Raw genomic sequence first — 14,317 nt, 5'->3', positions numbered from 1 at the left:
TGTCAGAAAATTGTCCACAAAAAGTTCTTCAAGAAAAGCCTGTTTGCAAATGTTTTATTTTGAAAAATCAACAACAACAATAACTGCTTTCATGGAAGACGACAGAAATCAGAGGTTGAAGTCTTTCAAGTTGAATAAGGTCTAAAAACAGTTATAAATATTTCTTAATAATCAGTTCTTGATCAATCAAATTGCATCGCCAATATTCAATATTCATGATATCAACAATATCAACCATGTGACGGGATTTCTCGTCGCACAAATAAATAGCCAGTGTGCTTCTGTTTTCCTTACAATCTTTATGCATATTCAATGACTTTGTTCAACAAAATTAATGTAGTTTACATTATGAATGAAATGAAGAATGTCACTTTTAATTGCGCATGTATTTATTTAGTGACGAACTGGACGGCGTGTCGAGCCCCCCCCCCCCCTTCTCCAAACGAGCACATCTGGCAGTTGACGCGGCTGTGAGCGCTTTGACATATGAGGTGGCGGCGGCCAATTCCATCATGGCCGCCGGCGTCTTGAGTGATGAGGTGACGGCCTTTCGAAGGCGTCCGCTCGACCCGACGCGACACTCGTCGTTTCCTTTCTGCGCGCTCGCCGCCGTCCTCACAGACGCCATTTGAGGCGTTTCGCTGCTTGGCCGGCGGGACACAAATCGTTACGTTTGGGTCGGAGAGAAAAAATGCCAGCGGCGAGGAATTGCCAACCAAGAGAGGAATGGACACCATTAAACGCGACGGCTAATGCAACGCGCCGTAAAAAAAACGCACACAAAAGCGACATTTTCAAAGCATACGGTCTTAAAACCGTTGGGTCCAAAATAACCCAATTATGGATCAAAAATGGACCGATCCACTTTTTGATTGGTCAATTGGAGCCAACTTTCTGGGTTGTTGTATACAAAACCAAGCAATGTTTTGACCCAAGTCAAAGATCTGACCAATATTAATTGGTGGATTTGTTTTACGCTGAAAGAGACATCTCGAGGATCGGTCCATTTTTGACCCAACGGTTTTTAGAGGATACCCGAACCGTGAAACACTAAAGCGAAGACAACACGAACTGGAAACCGAACCCTTCTCATGATTTAGGCCAACCCGAATCGGAAACTCTAATCGGGTTTCTCGATCTGCCCGAAGACAAATCGAAATATACAATTGATCAGCGCGTGGGGCTCAGTGATGGCGGTCCGATCCTGGGTACGAAAATTGCAAGGTCAACCCCCCAAGAAATGTAATGGAATAAAAGTCTGAATTTGGAAGCAAACTTCTCATGTAAACTCTGACAACAACATCACGTGAGCGACAGGCTTCATCTGATTGGTTGAAACTCTTTTCGTATCCTTTTTTGTGCGTGTGGGAAAAATGCATTTCCATTTGAGGATATCGGATTCCAAACGTTTTCTCTCCCTGTGGAACAAAGTGAGGGCTTGTTGAAAAAGTGGCGAGCGCGCGACACGTGTTGGGGGTCTTGGCGGGGGGTTTGGGAATCACGCCTCCTCCTCATGTGAGCGGAAGAGCAAAACCGGTTTTAATAACCGCACTTGACCCACAACGGGGCGGAGGAAACCCTTTTTCGCACCTCCTGGCCTGTAACGAGGTCAACACGAGCGCCAAGACAAGAAGTCGTCACACGTGAGCTTCACGTCGGCGTGCGCAGAATTGTTTTCAAAAATCAGTCCTTGTTCTTGAAATATTGATTCAAGTCAAAAAGAAAACTTGGGCTGACAAAATTGTTGCGACACTTTAGCTGACGTCGATCACGACCACACGCGCATAAAAGTCTGCCTGTTTCAAATGCAACAATAAGTCGGCCATTTTGGTTTCAAGCAAACTTTGCAGGAAAATTCCAAACTTCAATAGTTAGAAAAGAAAAACAATCTGTCCCAGACTGCACTTTTGCAGATTGACACCAAATTGGGCGGACTCCATTTGAACGAGACACAAAAAAATGACCAAAATGAAACAGAAAAATCCGTTTCAGTCCAAATTTGGTGGGCGTGTCCCATCATAACAGAACGCACAGAAAAGTCTCAAGGGCCCGTGCACAATGTCAGCCATTTTGCAATTTCCGAGCCTCAATAAACAAACAAACAAAAAGATCCCGTTTCACCAAGTGGGCGTGGCCATCATGACAGGACGCCCCGCAATGTTGGAAGAAGCCACGAACAGGAAATCAACCATTTTGGTTTCAAGGGTGAATTTCAAACCTGAACTCAAAATTCGGACCCGTACACCAATTTCACTGATCAACACAAAGTTTAGTGGACAACAAGACACAAAATTGAACAAGTCCGCGGCTCGAATTTTGAACATCGCCGGCAGCAGTCGCACTGAATGACACAAAATGTTCATCACAAAAAGTCTGAAGGAGCAGCAGGTTGACGGTTTGAGTTCATTTTGCAAAGTTCCAAACAAATACTCGAGCAGAAAAGCGAAAGTTCGAAAGCGCCGCACTTGGCACGACGGGTCGTAAACAGACATCGGATACGCGCCCTCGCCGCCACCGCGGCTGTTTATCCTGCCGGCGCTTTTATAGTCTCGCACCGTAGCCTCCTGTGTTTATTCTCAGCCAAACAATAATGCCACTATGTGCTCCCGGCCCACAATGCACTTCATTCGGGCCCAATAAAGGCGCAAAAATAAACAGAAAACGGAGCGTTCGGGCCCGCCTTTGCTCCAAAAACACTTTTTACGAGGGCGGCGGCCGGCGAGCCCGAAAAGCTGAAAAGCTGAAAAGCTGCAAAGCTGCTGCCGGACTGATGAGACGTTGCCTGCTCAAACCCGCCAGTGTGCTCAGGTGGATAACTTCAACGACGGAAACACCGAGAGACCTCCGCCAAGGCTCAACGTGGAGGCCGGAATTGAGTTGAGACACAAACCCCAACTTTTAAATCCCTGCAAAATGAGAATGAACCTCTTGTAAAAGCGACACAGCACAGAAAAGTCTTGTCGATCAACCTGACAAATTGAAATGATTTTTTTCCCTTCAAATCACCAAGTTTATGAAATCAAGTCGTTCCGTTTCCAACGAGGCACTCAGAAATCACACCAGCCCAAAGTCCTGGTCCACATACCGGCGGTCGAGTTGGACTTTGGGAAGAAAAAAAAAACATTCCTGGTGCTTCCGTCTTTTTCATCATGATGTGCGCACACTCACGGCGGACAACCAGGCGCTCTAAAGCAGTCAGACTATGCAAAGAGACAATGGAAAGGTGAGTTTCACTATCGCTGCAATTCGGTGTTACGCAATTTGCATTCTTTGCACGTTTTAATCATAAATGCTAACCTTACATTCAGAGTTTTCACTTAAGGCAAATTTGAAAGCAAACCTTCATCATAATCTCAAATCCCAATTGTTTTAATCCTTAAATGTCGTTTGAAACGCGGTCCCAAAACCGAACCACTCTTACCCGGTCCCCATTTTGAAACCCGAACATGACCTCCGACCCTAATCCTGAAAACCAACCCAACCCTACTTTGGAAACTCAAGGCTAACCCCTCATCCTTAATTCGAACCCGACACAAAACCGTTTTGAAAGGCCAACCTGAACGCTAAACTTGTCAATATTGGCCTCAACATGGAGTCCGCGAGTCCCTCGGCGGAAGATGGCTGCCGTAAAAGTCTTGATTTACGAGGCCGACTCTGCGCCGCAATCCCCCCGACAGACTTGCAATTTCCTGTGCGAGAAAACACTCACTCAATCTATGAGGGGGGGGGACACAAAAAAAAGGAAAAAAAAGAAAAGACCTCGTGCAAAAATAATAGTCCCGACCACTGGAAGAAAATGTCAGACGATTGTCACTCACTCAATATTTCCCTCTAAGAATAACAATTTCATTGACTGGCTATTTCCCGGCAAAATCCATCAACGGTGTCCGCGCGACCGTTGACTGATTTCCAGCGCGCGGAGGCGCACCTCATAAATAACACACACACACACACACACACACACACTTGAAAACACATGCTCAGCCCCCGAACAAGAAAAACATTTTTCACTTCTCGCGCCGACACGGACGCCAATCCAGCCGCGGAACCAGACGACAACCGACTTGGGCGTCGGCAGCCGTCAAAGGACTTGAACCGACGACCACAATCGGGCTGCCGGTTGTCGATTGCGCGGGAACGGACAAACCATCGTGCTTCATTGTTGTCTGCAAATGACACATTTGAAAGTTAAGGAAAACACAATTATATTGAATCAGGGAATTATTTGTATTACTTCAGTGAATTATATCATTTTGAGCCACGCCCCAAAATGAAACAGAAAGTCGGCAATTTTGGGTTGAGAGCAGCCATTGTGTCGTCCATTTCATGTTAGAAAACGGAACAAAATGACCGTGGCGCCAATTTCAGAGATGGACATGAAATTGAATGAAAATGAAATTGGACATGAAACGTAAAAAAAAAAGAAGAAAGTCCAGACTTCCAATCTTGAGGCGACATAAAGCTGCGGAGCTCCTGCGGAGTGAGGACGAGGCAGAGTTTTGCACGTGCGGCCTTCTGCCCAACACGGACCATACGTATATTTTTTCAAGGTTTGTGAGGTTGAAAAGTAGCGAACATCGACACGCACGCACACGCACGGAGACCACCCAGAAGGACACGAGCTGTCAATCAAATCACTCAGAGAATAAACAACAGCACATTGGATTTTTTTTCACCCGTCATTTTGCTGATCATTTCAATGTTTGATGAACTTCACTTCTTCGCACCCTTTTCTTTCATTTTTGCTCACACGCGTGCGTCTCATGGCGTCACTTTTGTCTCCTCAGACACTTTTAGGTGAGCTAATTCAATTAGTGATGCGCTTTCAAGTGGCTGTCGTGAACGCGCGCACACGCACACGTGCATAAACACAAAAGTGTGTGCGTGTCTCCGGGGCAAAGTTGTCTGTCAGCACACGGAGGCTCCGGCGAGGGCCTCATTAGAAGCCTTCTGGCCATGCAACACACGCACACGCACACACACAAACTTTGAACATCAGCCCAAACATGACCCGCTGACCTCGACCCAGTCCGGGCCCAGACTGCGGTCATGTGACTAATCCGAGGAGATTTCAAGTGTGTAAAAACGTCGTCATTAAAAGGAAAAAAAATTGTTGGAGTTCTCCACGCAGTCAACAGGATGCATTGTGGGTAATGTAATGCAAGCATGTGGACAAAAACAGCCATAAAATAAAATAAAGAAAATTAAAAAAAAAAGGTCTTTACATAAGTGCATCTAAAATCAACGGCTCATGCCAGAAGACAAGATGTCAGGAAAGGCTACTAGAACATCTGAGTTTTCAGCACTTGTGACGGCAGGCGTGTGCTAATTCCCATTTAACATGAGTTTGAATGTGGCTGATTCAATATGGACGCATCTCCATGAGGGTGTGCACACTTGTGCAACTTGATTTTTACGAGGTCAAATGTTTTGAAATGAAGTAACAAGGTTTCTTTTTTTTTTACATTTTATTTTAAGTATCACAAAATCTTGTTTTTACAGCCACCGTACATTGTGAATGCTGGAGGGACCGACTGGGAAGAATGTGCATTCAGAAATATGAATCAGAGTTGAAAAATATATATATTTTAAAAAGTTGTAAAATATGACATCTTTGTGTCAGATTGTATTTGAAGTTTTTTTTTTTTCATTGTAAGAAATGTAGACATTATTTTCGTATATGAGTTCAAAATAATACATACAAAAAAAAAAGTTTTTTAAAGAATCTGCTTTGTCAAAAAAAAGTTTTGGTAATAAAGGAAGCACATGCATTTCAAAATAAAGGGGGGAAATTAGAAGAAAATATTTAAAACTGAAATATATAAAAAAAAAAGAAGAAGTTAAATATACGTTTTATATTTTACATAGTAATTCCCATATATTATCTATCTATCTATGCTAAAAAATCAACAAATTTTTTTTGATATATAACAATAAGCACTGTATAAAATTTCATTATTTCTCCTTTTTTATAAGAAATATTTTTGAATTCTTTTTTTTTTTTAATGAATTCTTTGTTTATGAGTAAGCCATGAACATTTTTGGTTCAACACTTGCTTGAACCGACCCCCCCCCCCCCCCCCCCCCCCCATGCAAACACACAGAAACGCGCAGGCACAAAAGAAGAAGAAGAAGAAGAAGCAGAAATGTGGAAATGTGGAAATGCGTCTGCAGCGACTGCTTTGCATTAGCGCTTAATTGAGTTAAAGGAATTCTCTTCACCTCTCTCGGCTCTCAAGTGCAGTAACTCAATTGAAGTCTTTTTGTGACATGTCGGAGTCCACAGGCTACAACACCGGCCTCCCGTCGCGTCTACCCTTTTGTTTTCTTTTCCTTGTACCTGCGTTCGGCCCTCCTGGTTCGCCTTTTTCGGCCCCAGGACAAAAAGTTCCACCGCGCTGCTGTCAAAATAATCACGTGAAATCTCCTTTTATCACCTTGGACAATGTGGCTCAGTTTGAATGAAGGTCCGAATAGGGACAAGTGAAAGGGCCTTAAACATGACCCTGAGGGACACCAATGTTAAATCTGCAAAGAAAACAAATGGACCTAAACCATTGCCCTGAGGAATGCCACACAAAGTGGCGTCTTCATAGAAAATGAACATTACCTTAGCCATTTGAAATGTTATTCGAAAACAAAGTAACCTAAAAGCTTTACCCTGAGGAACACCAACTATTGCTAACGCTACATTTAAAAAAAAAAAAAAGGGAAAAAGGAATGGTTTTAAAATGTTACCTTGTGGAACACCACTCACTTTAAATTCTTAATGGACTCAAGACCCCTCAAGGTTATTTCTCCATAAATAAAAAAAAGAAGAATGTATCTAAAACGTTATTCCAATCCAATGAAATTGCCCAAAAGAAACAGCCCCGCCCCCTCTAATGTTATTGTTGTGCTCCACAACGTTGTGCGTTTGGCTTCTCCTCGCGTAACGCTTTCCTGGCAAATAAATGTTGTGGCTGTAAATGTTCGCTCGCCCACCCCAGCCCCTCGCCTGCGAATCCCGCGGCTCAATTTCACCGCGCTGGCAGCTCTTTTCATTTCATCATCTTCCCAAACGGCCGGGTCCGAAAATAGAAAGTGACACAGCGGCATAAATCTTCGGTCCATCACGCGCGTGTCGTAAAAAACACACAAAAACATCCGAGTTGATGCAAAGACTGCACAATTTCCTTGAAGACCGCAAAAGAGAAACCCGTTTGGAAGGGAAGACAAGGTTCGAGTGCGGGATAGAACTCTGGCAGTATCATTTCATGGAAGCACGAAGGTCGATTGTGGCAACGAAGTGGATCATGCCAAGATAGATTGTGTACTGTAAGCGAGAAGGTCGATTGCTGGCTCATTTTTGTCGGTCCAATGCATGATAATTGGTTGCAAGGCACGGCTGAGAAAGTCGGCAGGTAGGATGTCGGACATCTTTTATTATTGGTCGATCTCATGTCGGCAGGCGGGGTAGATTGGTGTCGAGCGCGTACGTGTTTCTGTGACGGCAGGAACGGCGTGGCGGGATTGCTGGCGCAAGAGGATGAGTTACGCGCTAGTGACGGCTGGCAAAAAATAAATAAAAACCAAGCGGCGACAATTTTGAGGCAAGATGAACACGCAGTTGACGGCGAGCCTTTCATCAGCGAGTGCCGGCAAATAAACGCCGTCCAAAGACGACACTCGCCCGTCCCGCCATTCCGGGAATTCCACGGGGGCGGGGGCCGATCCGGTGTCGGGCGGACCGCCGGGGCGCTCGTCCCCGGGGACGGAAAGGTTACCCCGTCCGTGCGGAAGAGCGAGTCGGGGGGGGACAGCTGTGAGCTAATCCCGAACCCGGCGCATCTCGCTCACTCTCCATTGGAGCGGCGCAAAAACGGCAGCGTTTGGCTTCAAGTTGAAATTGTGAAAATCCGTTTTTGGTGTTGGTTCGCCGTTCGCAACGCTTGCGGGCACGCGAACGTCCACGTGACAAACGATTGTTGAGTGACAACAAAAACAACACGAATGACATCCATGCGTTGTTACGACCCACAAAACGTGACGATTAAATCATCAACCAAAGCCCTAAACTTAATTTAACTACCTACTCACTTTTCTAACCAACCTACTTAACTAACAAAAGGAAATGTATAAACCGATATATGATTAGGTTTATACATTTCCTTTTGTTGAAATACACGACCTTATTATTTTATTAACATAAAACGAACAAGGGGCAGGACTCGATAAGTCTTGAACTTCCTCCGACCCCTTTTAAACATATCAACTCTTTTCTTTCTTCCGATTCTTGTTTTCTTTTGACTTCAATTCATATTTTAGACTTGTAATGTGTTTTCTTTGTGTTTATATGTTCAATAAAGAACCCAAAAAATCTCATCAACTACATACAGTACATAACTACCAACAATCGACCTACCAGGTTGAGTGACTCTCAACGATGACGATATTTGTTACCTTCCAGTCAAGAATGTTAGATTCCACGTCAGGGTTTCAAACCTACCGTACAATCTACTTTACGTTCTATATCTATGCTCTACTTGCCTGCAATCTACTGACCTGCAATACCTGCCCCCTACTTACGAAACAATGACCTACTGACCTTTCTACTTACCATCAATCATCCTACAACTGACCCATCTAATGAGCTTTCGATCTAGCTAGCTCCCTACAATCCAACAATCTGCCTACCTATATATATATATATATATAAATCCCTCCAATGCCACAGTTTCCCTCTGTCTACCTCTCCTTCGTACCCTCCATGACCATGTCTACCTACTTTCTGAGAACAAAAAATTCCCTCTCAAAAATCTTACATTACTTACCACCTGCATTCCAACAATCTACTGTACATAAATATCTATGTTCTTCTTACCTGCAATCTACCTACCTGCAATACCGCTCCATACCTACAATCAATAACCTTCATAATAGGGATGTTCAAAAAAAAATGGATTGGGCAATATTTCACGATATAAGAGTATATAATATATATTCAATATGCGGCCCAAATTGATGCTTAAACATCAATTTTCACCTGCAATATATTTCTTTTTATGCAATCCAACAATCGTCAACTCCCCTCCGATTGAACCTGCAATCGGCCTCGACCTTTTTGTGTCTTCCACTCCACGAGAGCAGCGAGTGTGACCTCTGGAAGCACCCGAGCAAAACGTTTTGCGTGAACAACTCGGAATTCCTTGCGGCCTCATCGCGCCTTTAACGTCAATGTGCAAAACAGCTCAAACCCCCACCAGAAAACCCAAGCCCCCAAACCCGGGGGGACCGCTTCGAAGTTAACTCTGAAATGGGCGTTTGTGTGCTGACTGAACGTCTGAAGTTGACCCTGAAGATCGCACGGGTGCGTGTGAACACCAGATGGTTCTTCCAGAACCTCGGCGGGGTCGTTGCGCCGCGGCTAGCGGGTACGCCGACGTCTTTCTCCGCGGCAGCTGCGAGGGGGAAAGCTCCCAAAGATCCACGCCACCAATCCTCACACTTGAAATTCCCCCCAGGCAGACGAGCTCCAGGCTGTCAGGCTTGTCAGCGTCATCCGCCTTCGCCTTCCTGCAATCGGCCGCCAAGGGGGCGAGGGTCCTTGGTGTCGTCCAGCAGTCGTATTTGTCACTGGGACGGTTGAGGACTGACTTGAACCTTGGACGCATCCTGAGTGAGGTCCTCCGGGCCAGGCAAAATGAAAGTCCACCCTTCCATAGAGGCTGCGTACCGGCCTACAATCTACTTGCGTAGCAGCAGTCCAGCAATCTCCCTACTTACAATTCCACCACCAACCTACAAACTGACAATCTTTTTACCCATTAACCATCCAACAATCTACCAACCAATTCAACTTCCAACAATCTGCCTGCCTGTCATACAACTACCTACCTCTAATCCAACAAGCTAGCAAGCCGTTAACGTTCCTGCAATCTACCAACCTCACAGTGACAGCTCAAGCCCACCGGGACGGCGCCGCAGCGGTCGGCCAGCCACTGAAGCTGTCGTATCCGTGAAATACTGCAGCAACACGCGTGCAGACACACAAAGTCATACACAACATTTTTAACACTTACACACGCCGATGCGCTACAAGCCAGCTATGCACACAGTAGCATTTTGAGTTAGCGCATTCTTTTTCAGTAAAAGTGTCTCACACACACACACACACACACACACACGCACACACACCCACACACTCACACACCTGCTGTCCCTTTTGTTTTGCGGGGCAATTAGCGCGGGGCTGTCTCTCGTTAGCGAGCCATTGTAGCATTAGCACATTGTCCTAGCCGCTTTAGCAGTGTCACACTTCAACTCGATGCAGGGAACAAACAAAACAAAGCCATAATGGAGACTTAGACTAATGATGCATTTGAAAACAACTGGACACATGTGACTTATGAAAGCTAAATACAATGTTGGCCACACCCCAATGTGAGAAAACCAAAAACCAAAAACAGATTAGCTCCAAATGTTGCGATACTACTACTAGTTAGTTTGTGAAATGAACGTCTGGATTATCATTCAAAACTTCAGGCCAGAAAATGTGAGTGATGATGGTAGTGGTGATCACGTACCACTAGAGGGAGCCTCGAGTGGCCCTCTTTGGCAATGCTAGCTATACACCGCAATAACCTTGTTTACAGAAAGGCCTATAAATACTTTGCTAGGCTAGCTGCGCTACGTCACCGCCCGGCCTTTAAAAAGAAAATGCATTCGTGCGTGCGGGCAGAAAATCATGTGGCGAGAGCTACAAAAGCTATAAGCGCCATAAGGGCCATTAGCTCGAGGCTAACGTTTGTTCACGTGGCAAGGTGTTGGGTGTAATGTTCAAGCATTAGTTTCAAGGTCACACACACATACTGGGGGTGCGCGTGCGTGCGTGTGCGTGTGGTTGCAGATGGTAATAGCTGCGCTGACAGACATGAGCGGCCAGCTGAGCTTGAATCCGCAAAGTTGCTCACTCGGAGAGAAACACGGCCGAGGATTACCGCAAATATTGACGACAGATGACCTGATGATACTTTTTTTTTCTTTTTAAAAAAAAACACCGCTGCCCTGGTTGTTAGTTCGGAATTGGCTTTTTTGATGATTAGGAGGAAAAAGGAGGTGCACAGTCACAGGCGCACCCAATAGGAACAACAAATTCCATTAAGATTGCAATTGTATTGTGAAAATTGCGATATTTTGATTATTAATTATTATTGTTTTTAATGATTACTTTAAGCTTTTACATCCATGAAAAAGAGAAAATTATAACATACACGGCTAAATATTAGTGTACATTACACAAAAATACAGGAACTACATTTAAATAAATGTAAAATACACTCAATTATCAATGTCAATTCACAATAGGGCTTTGAATGAATTAATAAAATAAAGCAACACTTAAAGGAAATTTTAATTTTAATTTTACTATTAGATTTTTTGTCCAGTTACTATTTTTGCAACAAAAAATCTAATTGAAGATACACAAAATTACTGAGGTGGATTAAAAAAATTTTTTTTTATTATGATCACTAAATTAATGCTGTGTGTTAAAATCATTTTGCTTCTTTGACCAAATTAATAAAATTTTGCAGTAACATACTGTAATGTTTAAAAATAAACAAATATTTAACATTCAAATACAAAAAAAATTAATATTATTAAATTATTATAACGCTTCATTGTTATCGTTTACATTAACATACATAATGAAATTATTCAAAAAGTCCAGCTACAGAATATCACCCCCTTAGATGAACCTCGTATAAATGTTTAAGTTCCTGTAGCATTTATATATGTAATAAACATCAATTGTAGCTGTTTTATTATTTCACTTCTTAACATTTGACATCAGCTTTTCCATCTTTTAAATTCAATTACCAAAGGAAAAGATGATGCAATTTAAAAACAAAAATCTCGACTGCACTGTATATATATCATTGACGTTTGTGCCTTGGGGGAGGTCGCTTCCCTTGGTGACCTTTTGGGACACACATGGCATTCCTTTTTCTTTTTCTTTTTTCCCGGAGGGGCGAGCGCGGAATTCTTCCCGAAAGCTCGCCAACCTTGTCGTACCTTGTAAGACGAGCGTGTGGTTTTAGTGGCGCGCGGTCGTGCGTGCCAGATACGCAGCACGCACGCCCACGTACATGAAAGCGGCCTATAAATAGCCATTGAGCCGTCGCTGATGCACGCTAATGTGTTCATTACAACAGGCTTTGTGTTTCCGTGTGAGCGTGTGAAGCCGAGAGGTTTCAGCACCTCGCTGATCTGCGGTCCCACGCGCACACACACGCAAACACACGCAACGAGAGTGAGCGAGTGAGTGTGTCTCACAATTGACCACATTGCTCGTTGCCGATCACCTGTAATGGGATCAGCACATCTGATGACGCGTTGCCACACCCGGCCGGGTTGCTTGATTATTTTGGTTGTTGGTTTCGCCGACGTGGGGCGAAATCCTCGCAACTCCAAAAGCATCACTTCAGAAAGAAAAAGAAAAAGAAAATCACGTTGGTAGAGCCGTAACATCGCATCATACAAGAGCCACTGCATATGAATTTGTGGAGTAAAAATACCCCCCCCCCCCCCCCCCCCACCGGCACCCCCCCCGGCACCCCTGTGGAGGCGGACAAATACGATGGATTTGTTTCATTTTCTCGACTGGGAAATTGACTAAATTTGGACTGTTGCTTTAGTTACTTGTTTGGTTTGTTTGCTGGCTACACTAATTGGTTTGTTACTTTGCTTCGATGGTTGTTTAGTTATTTCAGGCGACGGTTGGTTTGTTCCGCTGTCGGTCGCTCAACTGGGCTATTGGGTTGTTTGAACCGGGTTTAGCGCCGAAAATGTTTAGTGTATCCATGTTGTCTGACGAGTGCTCGTCTGTCACGAGGCGGTGATGAGGGCGCGCGCTCGCACACGCACACACAGTGTGCCATGTTGTGCAAGTTTGGTGACTTGTGTGCGTTTGTGTGTTTAGTTTTGCGTGTGTGTTGTTTGTCCAGCTGTTTGGAGGCAAATCCTGATCCGGCGTGTTTCCACAGCTGCTCGTGGATCAGAACAAGCTGCTCTCTTTTTTTTTTGCCAAGGGGGACCCCCAAGACGAGACCCCCCATTTCTCCGCACCCCTCGTCCACGCTCGCTTTTTCATAACTGTAAGATGGAACCCTGGATTGGTCGCGTCACATTGTTGCTAGGCAGAATCAGCGCTCTATATGAAATGGAAAATGATAAGAGTTGAAATTTGAAATGAACGACATTGTTGTCAGGCTCAGAAGGATCAACACGTCGTCCTTGACAAAGACAAACTAGGCCAGGAAGGAAAGGGTGTGGGCTATCCGCATGCTTGGGGGAGGTCATGAATGGTTAGGAGGGATTGCCCCAAATAGTGCAACCACATTTGGCACTGACAAGGGCAAATGAGGTGCTAGTCAAAACCAGTCACCTTGAAACGGGAAGAAATATGAAGTGAGCGTGATTGGTCGGTTGTTTTGTTACCTCAATTGGTTGGTCATTTGGATTGGTTGGTTACTTTGGTAGATTGCCGTGTTCAGTTATTAGACAGTTGCCGTTAGTAGCTATTGGTTGGTAGGTTCATGTGTTACTTTGGTCTGGTTAGCAATGAGTTGGTTGGTGATTAGTTAATTGGGTTGGTTGTCTGTTAGTTAGTCAGTCATTAGTTTGTTGGTTGGTTATTAGTTTCTTCCTGGGGTTCATTAGTAGTTTTTGGTTTGTTGTTGTATTTGGGTTGAATGTCAGCTGGTTGGTTATTAGTTTCTTGCTTGGTTAGTTAGTAGCTATTGTTTGGTTGGCGCGTTACTTTGGTTGGTTGGTGTGTACATTTGGTTTGTTTGGTACATTTGTTGATCAGTTGGTCATTAGTTGCTTAGGTAATTAGTAGTTATTACTTGATTGGTTTGTTTGTTTGATATTTTGTCTGGTTGGTGTGTTGAATTGGTTCGCTGACTATTATGTATCTGCTGCTGGTTTGCATTCTGGGTCAACTACTATTTGACTACTGGAGCACGTTTGCTGGACCAGCGTAGCAAACTCACCAGGCTACGCTACGGAAGGCCACCAGCGAGTACATGCTGACGTCCAGATGTTCTTCCGAGGGACTCTGGCTCTCGTCTCCGCGGCATTCCAAGCCTCATCCAGAGATTTTTTATTTACTGCACGCGGAGACGTGAAGGTCAGACGTGTAAAGCGCGCTTGATGGCTTTCCCAAATGGAAACGCTCCCGTCACCCCCGCCGGACATCTGGCTTTGTTGGGGGGCAACGGGAATGGACCCGCCCAGCCGGGCCGGGCCGGGCCAAGCGTCAAGCCGCGAGTCG

General features: G+C 44.6%; 1 long non-coding RNA gene across 2 annotated transcripts in view; it reads right to left on the bottom strand.

Moving 5' to 3' along the window:
* LOC147165086 (uncharacterized) overlaps positions 1-14,317 on the bottom strand; it is a 30,035-nt gene that overhangs the window by 2,059 nt on the left and 13,659 nt on the right. The window contains exon 3 of one of the 2 annotated variants that reach the window (XR_015096740.1): positions 12,345-12,461. The exons of the other annotated variant lie outside the window; for it this stretch is intronic. This is a non-coding gene — a long non-coding RNA (uncharacterized LOC147165086). The remainder of the gene's footprint in view (positions 1-12,344; positions 12,462-14,317) is intronic. 2 annotated transcript variants of the gene reach the window in all.

Source organism: Leptonotus elevatus, chromosome 12, assembly GCF_054856555.1.
Source record: "Leptonotus elevatus isolate MCC_2025b chromosome 12, RoL_Lele_1.0, whole genome shotgun sequence".
In the NCBI taxonomy this organism is placed as follows: domain Eukaryota; kingdom Metazoa; phylum Chordata; class Actinopteri; order Syngnathiformes; family Syngnathidae; genus Leptonotus; species Leptonotus elevatus.
This window is presented reverse-complemented; position numbering and strand designations above follow the sequence as displayed.